Source organism: Furipterus horrens, unplaced genomic scaffold, assembly GCF_987537825.1.
Source record: "Furipterus horrens unplaced genomic scaffold, mFurHor1.1.pri manual_scaffold_4, whole genome shotgun sequence".
NCBI classification, from domain to species: domain Eukaryota; kingdom Metazoa; phylum Chordata; class Mammalia; order Chiroptera; family Furipteridae; genus Furipterus; species Furipterus horrens.
The window spans coordinates 58,496,505-58,512,245 of record NW_028327174.1 but is presented as its reverse complement, the minus strand read 5'-3'; the positions used below and the strand labels follow the sequence as shown (position 1 = coordinate 58,512,245).

The 15,741-nt window shown below is 35.0% G+C and overlaps 1 protein-coding gene across 6 annotated transcripts in view; it reads right to left on the bottom strand.

Moving 5' to 3' along the window:
- The window catches only part of SLC16A7 (solute carrier family 16 member 7), a 160,549-nt gene that overhangs the window by 86,485 nt on the left and 58,323 nt on the right, over positions 1–15,741 (bottom strand). For 4 of the 6 annotated variants that reach the window (XM_090273539.1, XM_090273538.1, XM_090273537.1 and 1 more), the window contains one exon: positions 15,540–15,636. The exons of the other annotated variants lie outside the window; for them this stretch is intronic. The gene's annotated coding sequence lies outside the window, so the exon portion shown is untranslated. The remainder of the gene's footprint in view (positions 1–15,539; positions 15,637–15,741) is intronic. 6 annotated transcript variants of the gene reach the window in all.

The following is a 15,741-nucleotide window of genomic DNA, read 5'->3' as shown; positions in this document are numbered from 1 at the left end:
TCCCTTTTGGACATTGTGATATGAATTACTGGTCACCTTAAACAGATCTACCCTCAAAGTTCTGCCAGAAAAGGTTTCCTTCATTTTATCACATATTTCACAAACAACCCCAACATGGAAAGAGTTCATGTGCTAGAATTAGGAGTACAGTGATGGAATGAGATACAATCCATGTCCTCACAGAATATAAAATTCTTTGGGAGATAACAACAAACACAGGAGTGAGGGGAATTATTATACTCTGTGGCAGCTTTTCTTAACTGGAGTTATCTGAACCAACAAACACAGAAAAAGACTGGAGTGATTATTCTCAGTTCTCCCAATTATGTTACATAGATATTATGCAACTCAATGCACAGAAGATAATTGAATCCATTCCAAGACTATGGCACTAAGGTATAATTTTCTCATCAAACTCTAGATGAGAAAAAATTGGTCTCTGGTAAAGCTATTGTATTAGGAAGTATAATTAAACCAGCCAGAGGAGATCATAAACATATTTTGGTTAAGTTTTGAATGAAGAACATGATTTAATCAAGTGAAAAGAAAAGACAAAAATAACCCAGGAAGAATATATTTTGCAAAGATCCATGGTAAGAGAGATGCTGATTTACTTGGAGAACTAACAAATAAAGTTGACTCCCTCTTTCTGTTAGACAACCAATGATGCTCCAGAAAACACGATGGCAAAGTCCAATAGAGACTGACCTCACTTGGAAGAACTGATACACAAAATGAAATTTATAGTTTTGTCTTTATAAAATGTTTCCAATATTAAATTCAGTGTTATGGGTAAGAAATGTGATGTTTCTTCACTGGTGCCTATGTTCTCCTAGGTTACATGAGACAGTTATTTACTATTTCTATGATTATAACCTACAGTAAAAAGAAAATACATTAAATGTTAATGTAAAATGTTTTATTGCTAAAAATTAAATATTCTAAGGATTACCAATGGATAAAGAAACCTATATTCACTAACAACTTGTCTAGTCTAAGTAACACAGTATGTCACCTTACTAAGGTAGATTTAATTTTGTTCAACATCATGAGATTCTTATCATCAGTATTTATTCAATCTATGTTGACGGCATGATGGTACTAGTATATTTCATATCTAGCCTCAAGTAACAACTGACTCTATTGGCCAATTACTGTCAGAAATAATAGCTCAATGTTAATTATGCCAAAACTAACTCATCATTTTTGGTAGGTGTTCTACACCCAGATATAAAATGCTAAAAATTCTATCCAACAGGTTAGCTTCATTATAGGTGAAGTATTATGTAGCAAAATCATCCTGACACACATATTATACTGCTCAAAATTCTAAATTTTATAAAGCTTTGTAAGTTATTTTATGATAGAGGTGATATAAATGGAAACTTCATGCCTACAAAATATCCCAAGTCAGAATCAATATGGCTTTGTTAACACTTTCATTCAAATAATTGACTAGATCTAAAACTGAATTTGAATTTAAGTCCTCGTACTATGAAATACTCTTGCAGAACAATATTGGCACAGAGATGGCACAGTTTTTCATTTAGATGAGAATACAAGTAAGGCTCTTTCATTTTTATATAATAATGTTACCTTTGCAATGCACCCAATTATAATACAAAGAAGATCTCTCTTATAACAACAGGCAATATGGAACTACCAATAGTCTTGATTATTTACTATCCAACTTTAGTCAAAAGTCAGTAAACAGATCGAAATAACTGTGTGAATTTGCATTTGGATATAACCCTGCTGCTGCAAGCACATGATGATGAAAAATAAAATCTGAAAAGCAAAAGCCAAATTAAATAACTAACCAAAACAGTAACAGTAACAACAACAACAACAAACATCTCCATTGACGAGAAGCATAGTGTGGTGAAACAATGAGTCAGTCGGCTGGGATCTGTAACCAGAAGCCATCAATGAGGAAGAAGTTCATGTTCTACATATAGAGGGGATGGAAATGAGAGAGTCTGGATAACTGATGCAAGCCAGGTGATGAGCTGGGCCTTCCTTCCATACCTCCAATCCCTCCTGAGTGGAGAAGAAAAAATAAAACTGTTTCCCATCACCACCTGGGACAATTTTTGTGTTTACCTTGGAGCCAGTGGAACACAGGCAGAACTTGGCAACAAAAAACAAATGAGGCTGCTCCATGGCTTAAATCCTAGATTTCATTAGCTTTCAAAAAAGCATAGGATGTAGAACAGTGGTAACTCTCTTATACCTCAAAAACTGCTCAATGAAGTTGTACATATATTACAATCATCAGTTCCTCTCCTGGGTGTGCTCGGAAGACATGTAGAAATGTTTATAAAGCACGGAAACAAGACTTCAAAAAAAATTAGAAAGAATTTGACTATGTATCTGTAGAAAATAACTAAAGTTTGTATATTCATAGAATGAAATACACAGAGTTAAAATGAATGGGCTAAAGCTATGCTTTAGGGATCTCAAATAAACAAATAAAACAGATGGCAAAAGGAACCAGAACTTGATGGTTTGGAAAATTCTCAGCCTATCCACATATTGTACTCTAAAAACAGTCTAGGACAACCTGAATCCAATCAATTATCTGAGCAGAACTCAGGAATAGAGATTTAAGTATCCAGAAAATATCTGTGGAGAACCCTCTTGTCTGATGACTTGGATGCTGTGGATTACACAAGAGTAGATAAGTTCCTTTAAAAAGGTGTACCAGCATCAACACTATCAGCCTGGATTGAAAAGAACAGACGGGATGAAACAAAGAAGAATGTCTCTGAGGGGAGAACCACAGATGCAGAGGCCTCAGCTAAGGACCTGCTCAGTTCTCGAGGGTGGAGCCACCTGCTCAGCTCTAGCAGCAGGGCTGAGGGTGTGAGGCCACCCCAGTAGGACCAGAGGACAGGGCATTGGCCATGGAGACTTGTTCTCAAGTCTGAAAACCTAATGGAATTTGCTCAGCTAAGTTGCAAATCTGCTTTAGGCCAGTGACCCCTTTTCCCTTCCAATTTCTACCTTTCATAAAGAGAGTGTCTATTTCATATCTGTCCTATTCTTATATCTTGGAAGCAGATACTTTTAAAGGTTTCACAAGTCCACACATGAAGAGGAATGTTGACGCTGGATGAGCCATACCTCACGTCTCACCCATACTAACTTACATACAAGTTGATTCTGGAATGGTTAACATTTCAAGGATGTTGGAATTGGGTGAATGTATTTTTACCTGAGAAGGACTTGAGTTTGGGGTGAGTCAGGAGGCTGTTATGGGTTGACTTGTGCCCCTCAAAAAATATGTTTAAATCCTAGCCTTCAATACTTCAGAATGTAACCTTATTTGAAAATAGGTAATATAATTAGTTAAGATACAGTCATACTGGAGTAGAATGGACCCTTCATCCAATATAACAGGTGTCCTTATAAGAAGATGACAGTGTGAAGACAGAGAAACACAGGGAGAAAGGTACATGGAGAGGGAGGGGTAGACTGAAGTAATGCTGCCACAGCCTGGGGTTCTCAGAAGGTAGAAAAGGAAAAGAAGGATCCTCTCCCTAGAAGTTTCCAAGACGCATAGCCTAGTTGACAGTTTAGTTTCAAACTTCTAGTCCCTAGAACTGAGAGAGAATAAATTTCTGTTTTTTCAAGCCACCTCATCTATGGTTCTTTGTTATGGCAGCCATCGGAAGTGCTCTGTAATAATTTATAGTCTACAAGGTAAAGTTTTATATAAATTCACATGGTTCTCATACTAAACAAGTGAAGAAACAACTACTATTATTGTTATAAGCCCCCTTATAGCTCACTTAACAGAGATTATTACAGGTTATATGATTTACCCAGGATTTGCAAAGCATGTTAACTGTGATGCTGGGATTTTTAGCTTGATCTTCTGACACCTACTCCTTTTACAGCATTGAAAACATTGATACTCTCTGTCTCTCTTTTTTTTTTTCAGATAGATCTTGTGTGTTTGTGTGTGTGTGTGTGTGTGTGTGTGTTTAATATCTATAAGTAACTGTCAATGGATCTTGGTGATCTTTTCAGCAGTTCATGGAATACACCAGATAATGGGATAAAAAGGCAAAGAGAAACAGTTTGATGGCAACCTGATTTGCATTATCTCAATTAAAGAAAACCTGAGAAGTAGGTGAATATCTAATGGATGCAGTGGATACCACCTACATATTAAATATGTGCAAGCCAGGTTCTGAACATAAATTTCTAATATTAAAATATAAATTGTAGAGTTTACTAAAAACATGATAAAAATTTATACATACTCAACTTAAAAAGACAACCTTAATTGTTAAAACCTCAAACGTAATTTTTTTAAACATCATGAGTCAAATACAGTAATTGTTTTATACTTAGATTGCCTGATGATTGCCTCAAAGTTTAAATAAAGATGCTTCATATTTATCTGTGTATTTTGTTTTTACACATATTTTAAATTTTCTTAATTAGTGAAACTTCAGCAACCTGACATTTAACTTATAAATAATGAATCAATCAGCATGACTTTACTGTGTATCAAATTGAGAACTGGCAGTACTTTCCTCTCTTACCTTGAGAACATAAATATATATAAGCAAATCCATATTCATACAAGGAGGACTGGATTATATAAATTATAATAAATTGGTACACAAATTTTAGAAATGTTAACGGTGAATCTGGAAAATATCACTCCACAACTACACTTTAAATACCAATGCTTATTTAGCTATACTTCCAAATGGAAATGTATTAATGAATAAAATATGATTTCCCTTTCAAAAACAGCATAAACATTGACTAATAAACTATTAACTCTATTTGTCAACTGGTAAATAGAGACTTTGATTCTAGTCCCAGCATCCCCAGTAGCTGTTGTTACTTTGACTCTCTGGGCTCAGTTCTTCATCTACAAAATGTGATGTTCTTCAAGGTTCCTACTAGTTCCACATTTCCATTGCATAAGCATCAATCATCATCTGACATTTAATTTTAGTTCAAGAGAAATGTAAATGCAAAACTGCGTATGTAGCACCATAATAATGTTTAGCTTTTGATGCTTATTTGTCTCCATCATCTGGGTCCACATACAAACAAACTGAGTTTTCTTGGCCTGCAATACTTGCTGAATAAAGATAACAAAGGCCAGATACTTTAGAAAAAATGGAAACCCTCTAATATATTAATCTTATTTGTGACTTTAATGATTTAAGCAATGTATCTCTTTATGTTGAGAACTCAATGTACAATATGATTACTCAGTAAATGTACAGAGCAGGTACTTTTATTTTTAGAAATCAGCTTTGAAAACTGTAAAATTTATAAATCTAAATTAATTGTATCTAAATTATACAGATAGCATAACCTGAATTATAACTATACAATAAATTCAGATCTTGCCATAATACAATCACAAAGATTTTAGGAACAAATTGCCTAAGCCCCATAATAAAATCTAATTTATTTTTACAATTTATTCAGCAAAGTACACAGAGACATTTATAGATCACTATGATTTCAAAAAATAAGATTACATTTGATATTTTAATACTAAGTAAAAGTGAAATTTTAGTGACTAAAGATTCAATTTTATTTTAAAAATTTTAGTGTTAGGCAAGCCTTAAAATTTCCCTGATGAAGACTTTGCAGACTAGACAATGTACTATATTATTTTAAGTAATTATGATTAATATATCTGTCAATCAAGAGGTTTAAGAATGACAATAGTTGCATTAAAACATTTAAAAATTCTGTTTTCCTCATACAAGCGCAGAATCCTTCATTAGCTTTAATTCAGTACAACTCAAAAGCAAAATCTTTTTTCTATCAACCAACATTCATAGAGTTTTCCATTGTTCTTTCATTAAGCTCAGAACATGAAATCATTCTGTATTAAAGGAATTTTTCAAAACCACATATCTATAATCTACAATATAGTTTAACATGGGTACAATTTGTATAATTTAAAAGTTACCTGAATAGAGAGAGAGCATGAGTTTGACACTTTTCTCAGGGCTCAGAGGCAAATGATCACTAACATTTAGCCAGAGGCAACCTTCCACACAAATCTCAAGACTCTGTTTTGCCCTTCCCGCTTTTGTCTCTCAAATAGGGGAAAGGTAGCTCTCTCTCTTCTTAAAGAACTTGCTTTGACATGCACAATTAGTTTATACTTTTTCACAGTTAAAGTTAACTTGGCTAACTTGCAATATATCCTGGGTCAAAGAAGGTGACCAAATTTGGCAATTTGAACTGCTAAATTTAATCTCTGATACTCTTTCTCTGATGTTGACAGAGCCACATTTTCAAGTGTATGTACGAGCACATGGTTTAATGTCATGTACAGAAAATATTGTAAAAGTACTATATATATAATGTGTCAGTGAATCTTCACTGAGTCTAAGACTAGAGAGCCTAGTAAGTTTTGAACAATAATAAAGAAGCCATGGTCATGTACTGAATCCCTTGAGAGACAGTTAGTTTCATTTTGTTGCCTAATCACACACTGCACTCCTTCCTCAGCCAGTCATTCTGTACATGCATGCCATCTGTCACAAAAGTCCTCCCTAAGAGTGACAGCGAATCTGATGGTGGGTCAGTGTTGCCATCTTTGCTTTTGAAGAAATTACAAGAGCCTGTGGAGGAATAAAGAGCTATCACTTATTGGGTATTTCATACATTCTAGGTAGGTATTTCACCAAACAACTTAAATCCATGATCATTCCATAAGCCATATAAGATAAGCATTATGATGCATAATTTAAGTATGAGAGCACTAAAGCTCAGAGTTTTGATTACTTATTTAAGGTCATGTAACTGATAAATATTGGGTCCTGGATTCCAATTCTAGTTTGTCTATATCCAAGTTCCATTTTCTTCTCCATTGAACAGCAGTCCAACATTTTCAACATCAGTGCATGAGGGTAATTGATTTCCCATGTGGGAGATGCTGCTATTTAGACATAAGCATTAAGCAATAGCCTGTTGTAAAATGTGTTTCCCAAAGATTTTAATAACTGCATTTCTAAATACATATAATGGTTACAATAATAACATAAATAATCTCTGGACATTCCTATAGTTAAACCAAATAAAACAAGTACCTTTAGAAAATAAAATATGGTGTGTTTTCTCTCTTTTCTAGTACAAACTTAGTTCAAAAAACAAAAGCATCAGGAAGTTTTGTGAAGTTCACAACTAAACATACACTAAGATTGTAATACACTGAACAAATTGCAGCATGGGTAGCACAATTATGGAGTACATCTGACAATGAAAAATAGACAACATCTTTTCTGAGAACATTCCAAATACCTTTGTCCCAACACAGCAAAGTGCTTAGTAGCTAGTAGGTGTTCAACACATTTATTTGAGGTAAAATTACCTGATGCAATATAGATGATTAATTGACTAAATATAACTTCATTTTGTACTCTGTAGAGACACCTAAAAGGACATTCTTTTTCAGAAAATGTGGAGGAATAAAATGTCAAAAAGGTTGTTTGCTTTATCAACTACTTTATTATAATGCAAATATGACAATATGACTCAATTCCATGCAAATAAATGATTAACTTTATTACGCAAACATGTTTTAATTACAAGAATGCTAATTTTTAAAAGGCCATATATATAATTAAAATATTTATTATTATTAAAAATTCTACAGTTAAAAAAGCAATACAAAGATATGTCTAAGTTTTATATGTAACATGTTATCAAGAAAGTAACAGTAACATAAGATCTACATAAATTATAATTGGCTGGAGTATGAAAAATATATTTTGCATGATATTGCTTATTGTTTTTACAATATTAAATCCTTAAAAACTTACCATCTAAGTGATAGAAACTATTAGTTTAGAGCTTTTTAGAAAACTTTAAAGAGCTTTAATTATAAATTATATATATATTTTTTATATCTACAATTCATTTTTCTTATGTAAGACAGTTTTTTAAATAAATTATCTTAACATCTTACGTACTCATTTTTAGAAAATGTACCAAAAATTCAAAATTATCTAATTTAAATATAGTATTTTCTGAAGTATAGAAAAAATCAAATGTAATTTAATGACTTTAATATGCAACTTTTAACACCTATGAAATCATAGTAAAACTTCAACAATTTGACTTGTTTTATTGACAAGAAATACCTCTGTGTTAAATCACAGAAAATCATATTATTAAAGTTGAACAACTGAGTTCTGTGGGTTGAGAGATAAATACAGACTGCCGTGATTGCTACATAAACCTCTGAGAAAAGAAAAGCAAAATGCAGACAGAACTTGTTCACCATGAACTGCCGGGGAGAAATTAGCTGAAGGTGAATAACCTTTGCCAAGGTTACAAACCCTCAAAAGTAACTCCAAAAGGATGATAATGTGAGCTTTTATTTTTAATTCCAGTTTCTGAAATTTTGCAACAATGCAAGTACAGGAAAGAGAGGAAATATAGTCTCAAGGGGGAACCGTGATGAAGAGCATGTGTGCTCTTGGAACAGGTTATTAATTCTGACTTTGAAACATAGCATTAAGTTCTGGCAATGAATTTGTTTGTAGTAATATTCCCAAGTTCTGTGTAGTATTTGCACATTTCCCCTGTGAGATTTTGATGTTTTTTGCATTATGACTAAGGAGTGAAAACTGAGTTAATGTGGAAAGCTCAAATTTTTCATCTGAATAAAAAGTGCAAGAAATTCTACAGGACAGAAAGCTCAGACATATATTTTGGGTTAGAAAAGGCAGTAAACTAGTCAGAAGACACAAGTCAAATTCCTTACAAATACTGTGGGAACCTTCTAATGGATTCTTTTTCTCATTTGGATAAAAGTTTTCCTGTATTCTTTTCCTGAAAAAAAGTACCATAATCTTAATATTCATTTGAGCAAAACTGACTGTGATCTTATTATATTCTGAAGTCTAGAATTATAGTGGAACTAGAAGTCAGCATGTACAGGAGAAAACAATCCAAATTTATTCCCTGATTTAATTTTCCCTCAGAGTTACAGTGTAAAAATGAATTTTTAACCTTGATAAGCATAAAAGGAAAAAGTCTTTAGTTAAATTTGTTTTCATAGAATAATTCACTTAAAAAGACAGGGAACTATAATGGGGGCAAGGAGGACCTAATCACAAAATATACAAGAATTCTATCATTTCGATAAAGTCACCATTTTTGTTGATGACAGTGGCTCACTACTAATAGGAAAGATTACTGGAAGTGATTTGAGTACTTAGAACATTTAAGACATTTCCTTCTTTGAATGTTAGCCAATCAATAGAAGATCTTACTATATTCAGCCAATACAGGAATAATTTTAAAAAAGAAAGTGCTTTAAAAATATCCTCTAGTCCAGAACTTTTGATTTCACTGACACCAGCCTCTGCATTCACTGCGGTCTCATGGCTTTCTGTTACACACACCAGCATTTGGCCAATGACTCGGCCCAAAGTCTCAAAGTCAGCAACACTGTCTCCCCCTTTCTAGCATCAAATCCATGTTGCCAATCCTAGCAGATTCTGCTTCCACAAGTGTTAGCATAGCTAGCAGTTAGGTATTAACAAAAGAGGAGGTAGCAAAACTGGCTAAGCCTGACCAATTGGGAACTTCACAGACACCCCAGAGAACAGCTACACCCTCTACCAAAGGGACATTAATCAATCACCAAACGGGCAGGAAAGACAGGCCTGGGGACCAACCAGCCTGTTTGCTTGGATTTGGGGGAAATAGGGTTGGGAAGAGAGTTAAACATCCTTCTACTAAGTGCATTCACAGTAAAAGCCAGACAAAAAGGCAAAACTGTGAAATGTGCAGTAGGAGCCAAAATGGCAGCCATGAAGGAGAGGAGTGTAGTCTGGGAAAATCTGAGAAAACAAAAACCTGATAGGATAAGGGCACAAAACCCAAGAAGATCCAGGAAAAGGACTGAATAGGGGGAGTCACCAGCCTAGGTCTGGGAAGATCCAAGAAAGAGACTGGCTAGTTTGAAAGAAAGCTAACCCCTCCCCAAACTCAAGAAAATATAATAAAAACTTAACAAAGGCCAGAGGTAGTCACACCCTCTACCTTTAGTAGACATGGGGGGCCAAAGTGTGGCTCTGATGGCAGGCTGGATGGAAACAGAGACTGTGCTAGGCTACCAGAGCCTCAAATGCTGGGCTCATGGCACAGCAGCTCTGGGTCTTGCCTCTCCTCCTGGGTTGGCCTGCAGGCCCAGAGGCTGGACTTCTTCACAGTGAGACAGCGCTGGGCCACCTGGTCTTGGATGAGACATTGGGCATGGTGTACCTGGGAGCAGACCTTTGTTTTCACTCCAATACATCTTGCCACTACACCTCAAATCCTGCTATGCATGTGTCCTTAAAATGAATTTCCTACAATACTATGCAAGAATCCTGTTTCCTCAAGCAAAACAAAGCCTCAAATCTATTTCTTTTTCTTCTTACCCACAGGTATCACCTAATTTCAATCAATCTGGTAACTTTCCAACTGTTATTGCAGCCTCCAATCTCTCAATATCTTTGATGAAATTTTACAGGTAATACAAGCTCAGACCATGACATACTGCTAGTTAAAACAAGTCAATAACTCTTCACCTCCTCTTTCCAACACCCACATACCACAACCATCTGTGCATGTGTGTGCATGCATATACAAACCAAAATACCAGGGGATATGTTATAAAATAATAGGATCATGCATGTAGTTCCTGTCTGTTGCTATAGCCAATAATACTAACATGTGGGATGGCTATTCTCAAAAAGAGAGAGATAACAAATGCTGGTGAGGATGGGGAAAAAGGGGTAACTTGGTGCACTATTAGTGGGAATGTAAATTGATACAGCCACTGTGGAAACAGTACAGAGATTCTTCAAAAAATTTAAAAAAGAACTACTGTGTGATCTAGTAGTCCCACCTCTTGGTGCATGTTGTAGATAAAGAAGATAAAATCATTATCTTAAAGAGATACCTGCACTCTCATGTTCACTGCAGCTTTATTCACAATAGCCAATATATGAAAACAACCTAAATGTCCACAGATGGATAAGTGGATAAAGATATATATGAGGCAGGACTGAAAAATACCAGAATTATGTTCTGCAGGGGAGGCCCCTTGTAGTATAGGCTTTCCCCATCCGTATCAGTGTTCCAAGTGGTGTTGTTGTGAGAGGATGCATTCAGCCTCAGTGAATTTTTTGAAGACTCTTTCAACATGTTTGCCCACGTTTTGAGTGCACCTGCCCACACCACGCTGAGTGTTCAGCAGTGTTTGACCAAAAATGGTATGACCCCTGTGCCCCACCGTCCCTATTCACAGCATCTTGCCCTGAGACTTTTTGTTTCCTTAGATGAAAAACATCTTCAAAAGGAAGTATTTTACCAATGTGGAAGAGGTGAAACAAAAAACAGCAGAAACACTAAAAGGCATTAAAATCAATGAGTTTATAAACTGATTTGAGCAGTGGAAAAACATCTCGATAGATGTATTGCATCAGATGGAGAGTACTTTGAAGGTGACTGAAGTTTAAACATGTAAGAATAAATACACAACTTTTTATAAAGAAATTTCAGGTTTTTTGGTTCCCCCCCTCATATATACAGTATATGTACAATAACAAATGTAGACATATGTATTATATATAAATAATTCAGACATAAAAATATGAAATTCTGCCTTTTGTGACTGCAGCATGGATGGCATTGAGGGCCTCATGCTAAGTAAAATAAGTCAGATGGGAAAAGGCAAATACTGTATCTATATATGGAACCGAAAAGCATCAAACTCAGAAAAGAGAGTAAATGGTTGCCAAAAACTGAGGGGTGAAGAAAGAAACAGGATATGTTGGTCAAAGGGTACAAACTTCCAGTGACGAGACAAGTAAGTTCCAGGGACCTAAAGCACAGCTTACTGAGTAGAGTTAACACTGCTGAATTGTTTACTTCAGAGTTGCCGGGAGAGCAGAGCTTTCATGTTCTCATTACAACAACAACCAAGTGGAGGTTATGTGAGGTGATGGCTACGTTATCTAGCCTTACTATGGTAAACATTGTGCAATATACACTTTTTTCAAGTCATTTCACTGTACACCTTAAACTTACACATGCCATGTGTCAACTATATCTCAATAAAGCTGGGGAAAGTAATCTAAAATCATATGGCAAAGGCAGTTTATAGGAGTTGGAACAACGCCCCAGGACTTGATAAAAGTGCTATGGATTCCATTTTTCATTCCTCTCTGCTTTCCTGTATAAACCAGATTTTCTTGGTATTCTCCTCAACACAAAACAAAGCCAATGGACTTTTTTGCTTTTGTCTGGCCTCATGACAGGCTCCAGGCTCCTCGCTAGGCTTGATCCCTGGGGAACAAGCTATTTCTTGTTAATGTGCAGCATAACTCCTTGCTATCCTTCTTCACCCTATTCTAAAAGATTCTTAAAAAAAAAAAAAAAAAAGAAAAGAGTACAGTATTTGATTTAACTTGGGTTCAAGCCTACACTCTACTTCTTACCTTGAACAAATTACCTAACCGCTCTGAGTTCTAGACTTCTCACCCACTGGCTTCATATCTCCTAAGGGAGACACTCCTGGGGAAACAACACTTTGGCCTGTTCCTCACCTTATTAGTGAATTGGGAAGAAAAATACTAAGCAAGCTTACTACAGACATTTCTTTTTGATATGTGCCTTCCCACAGAGGAAGGTGCATTCTGTTGGTCTACTCCATGTGATAATTTTGCTCAGGAAGGTTCTGTTCATACAAAGGAAAGCCTAAATTTGGGAGGTAAATTGAAATTAGGAACTCCATATGACCATATATCAAAACCGCATCCTCTACTTCAATGTCCATGTTTAGAAGCAAATAGGTGAGACAAAGGGACTAGCTGAATCTATTTTTTCCTATGTTAATAAGTCAATTTAACCAACATTTAGTGCATAGCTAGAATACAAAAGTCATTATGTTATGAATAGCAGAGAGCCAGGATAAATATGATAGGTTCTCTTTTCTCAAATAGACACTCTTTTGTGATGTAAAATAGATGCATGTACAGTTAACAAGCCAGAATCATTAAAGCTAAAATAGAGATATAAAGTATTATTAGAGTTCTCATATACTGTAATACATTATATAATTTACATATACTAAAGGTAATAAACAAAATCATAAAATTTACTCAAGACATCTACCATAAAGCTGTTCAGCATTGTGAGGATTTCATTATCAGGATAATATCATAGTAAAGCTCCCCTGAATCTGAAACCTATATACTCATTAACCAGATTTTCCATGGACACATTAGCAAATGTGGCCAATTTGCTCATAACATAAAGTTTCAATTCATTATTTATGGACCATAACATGGAGAAAACTAAATTTATAATTTAAAAATTTTCCTAGGTTTCATATTCTGCCAAAAGTGCATAAAATCTGGCCAATTTAGATTAGAATAAAAGCCTAATCATTTGGTAATCAGCATTGACCTCTACCCACAAAATCTACAATCTATGTACAAGAAATGACAACATAGTGAGTGGGTTAGTGAAATTTTTAATAAACAAAATATTTCTGGGCATGCTCTGCTTACCTCCCTAGTGATTTCTTGTTGTGGTTTCAAGGTAGAAAGGCACATAGTAGTAAAGAAAACATAACAATGTATTTGATATGTAATTTATTTGAAATCTTCCACTAACTTATTACAGTGACTTTTTGCTCAAAAAATTCTCTCTCTCTCTCTCTCTCCCCCACCCCCTGTCTCTCCTTACCCTTTTCTGTCAACTGCTGGATTAAAGTTAAAACAGAGACAGGAAAAAGGGATATGCTTCAGTGTCCAAAAGTTTCTCCGAGGCCACACAAAGATGTGTGTATATATTCAACACAGTTAATTGCCCTGAAGAAAGCCTTTCTTAATTTTCTGTGATTTTTAGCTGTATCCAGGCAAATGAGATGCTTACCGATGAAGTACCGGAGGAACAGGGTTGTAAAATAGACGTTGAAATAATTGACTAAAGAGCAACACTAAGGTGCCAGATGTGTTTTAGGAAAAACAGAAATCTCATTTACCTAAAGCCCACAGTGTAACTATTTGTGTCTGTTTCTTAATCACATACTCAATAGGCCTGCGATTATATCTGATACTCAGGATATACGTATAGCCTGTGTTCTTAACTCATAAGAAATAGACAGGGACAAATCAGTTCCCTTAATAAACCATGTATCCAGAGGAACAACATGGTGCATTATGAGGAATCTCACAAGTCATACACTTAGAATGGGACAAAAATTAACAAACCAAAGAGGCCGATAGCCCCATGATTATACTAGTGTCACCCTGGCATCAGCCACACTTCTCTCAAACTTCTAATTTTGCAGTGTGGGGCTGTTTTAGTTTTCTATTGCTACTGTAATAAACTACCACAAACTTAATGTCTTGAAACTATACAAATGTATTATTTTATAGTTCTGGAGGTCAGAAGTTTCACTGGGCTAAACTTAAGATATTAGTGGGAGGATTGGAGGAGAATCTGTTTCCCTGCCTTTTCCAGCTTCTAAAAGTCATCCACATTACTTGGCAAGCTGAATCCTTTTCACGCTATTTTCTGGTTCCTGGTGATTAAACTGGTCCCATGCATATAATCAAAGGTAATCTCAAGGTTATCTAATATAGCAACTAATTCTCCTTCACCATGTAACATAATAAGTTCATTAGGTGCGGGGATTAGAATGTAGGGAGCTCTTATTCCGCCTTTCATGGACATACCGAGATTTGCTCTGAACTTGAGGGAGAAGATAGAATACAATCATAAACTTGGTTTAGGAACTTTCCATGACCAACAAGTAATACCATTTGGTAAATTTATAACACTACTCTTGTAATATAGTTAAATATGTAACAATCCAAATGCAGGGGGAAAAAAAGCATTGTTACAAGAACATTTCATTTCAAATTCTCTCTCACATGTTATGCAATCTTGAGCAAGACATTTACAGTGCTGAGCCTTAGTTTTCTTATCTGCACAGTGAGGGCAATAATTCCTGACCTTCTTTATACCAGGATCAAATTATATTAACTCATTAATGTGGAGATTCTTAGAGTATTCAAGGGTTATACAAATAAAATATAAATATAAGAAATCCAAATATCATCATTTTTGTTAAAATATAGTTAATTTTTAAAAGGGCACCAAGAACAAAGTCAAATAACCTAAGTATATACATAGAGCCTCTACATTTATCTTAAACCAAGCATTCACATTAGTAATAATAACATAATTCTATTAATTATTTAAATTTATCACCTACTACCATTATAATGTCCTTTTGATGAAAGGTTTATACAAAATTAAGCTCTGTTTTACATAGAAAGACTGAAGCTTAATTTCTTGATGAAGATTACACAGAATGTGGAGTCATAGAAGGACTAAAGACTAAAAGTATACACTTTAAAATCCATTATTTTTTTGAAGATGAATTTAAATACCACACAAGCCAAACCTCCCATTCACATTATGATCCACCAGTTCTACAAACAGCATTACACACTGAGGGTACTCACAAAGCAGTTCTATTTACACAGAGTCTTAGAGTTCTTGGTTTCCAGGATTCCCATGTCTAAGGCTTCAGAGGAAAGCTTCACATATTAAGATTGACTCCTGGAAGAATTGGAGAATAGAGTAACCATCTAGATATTGAGGTGAAAGTTTTAAAAAAATGAAAAGTATATCCAAATCCACTTCTGCAAGACTTAATAACTGTAG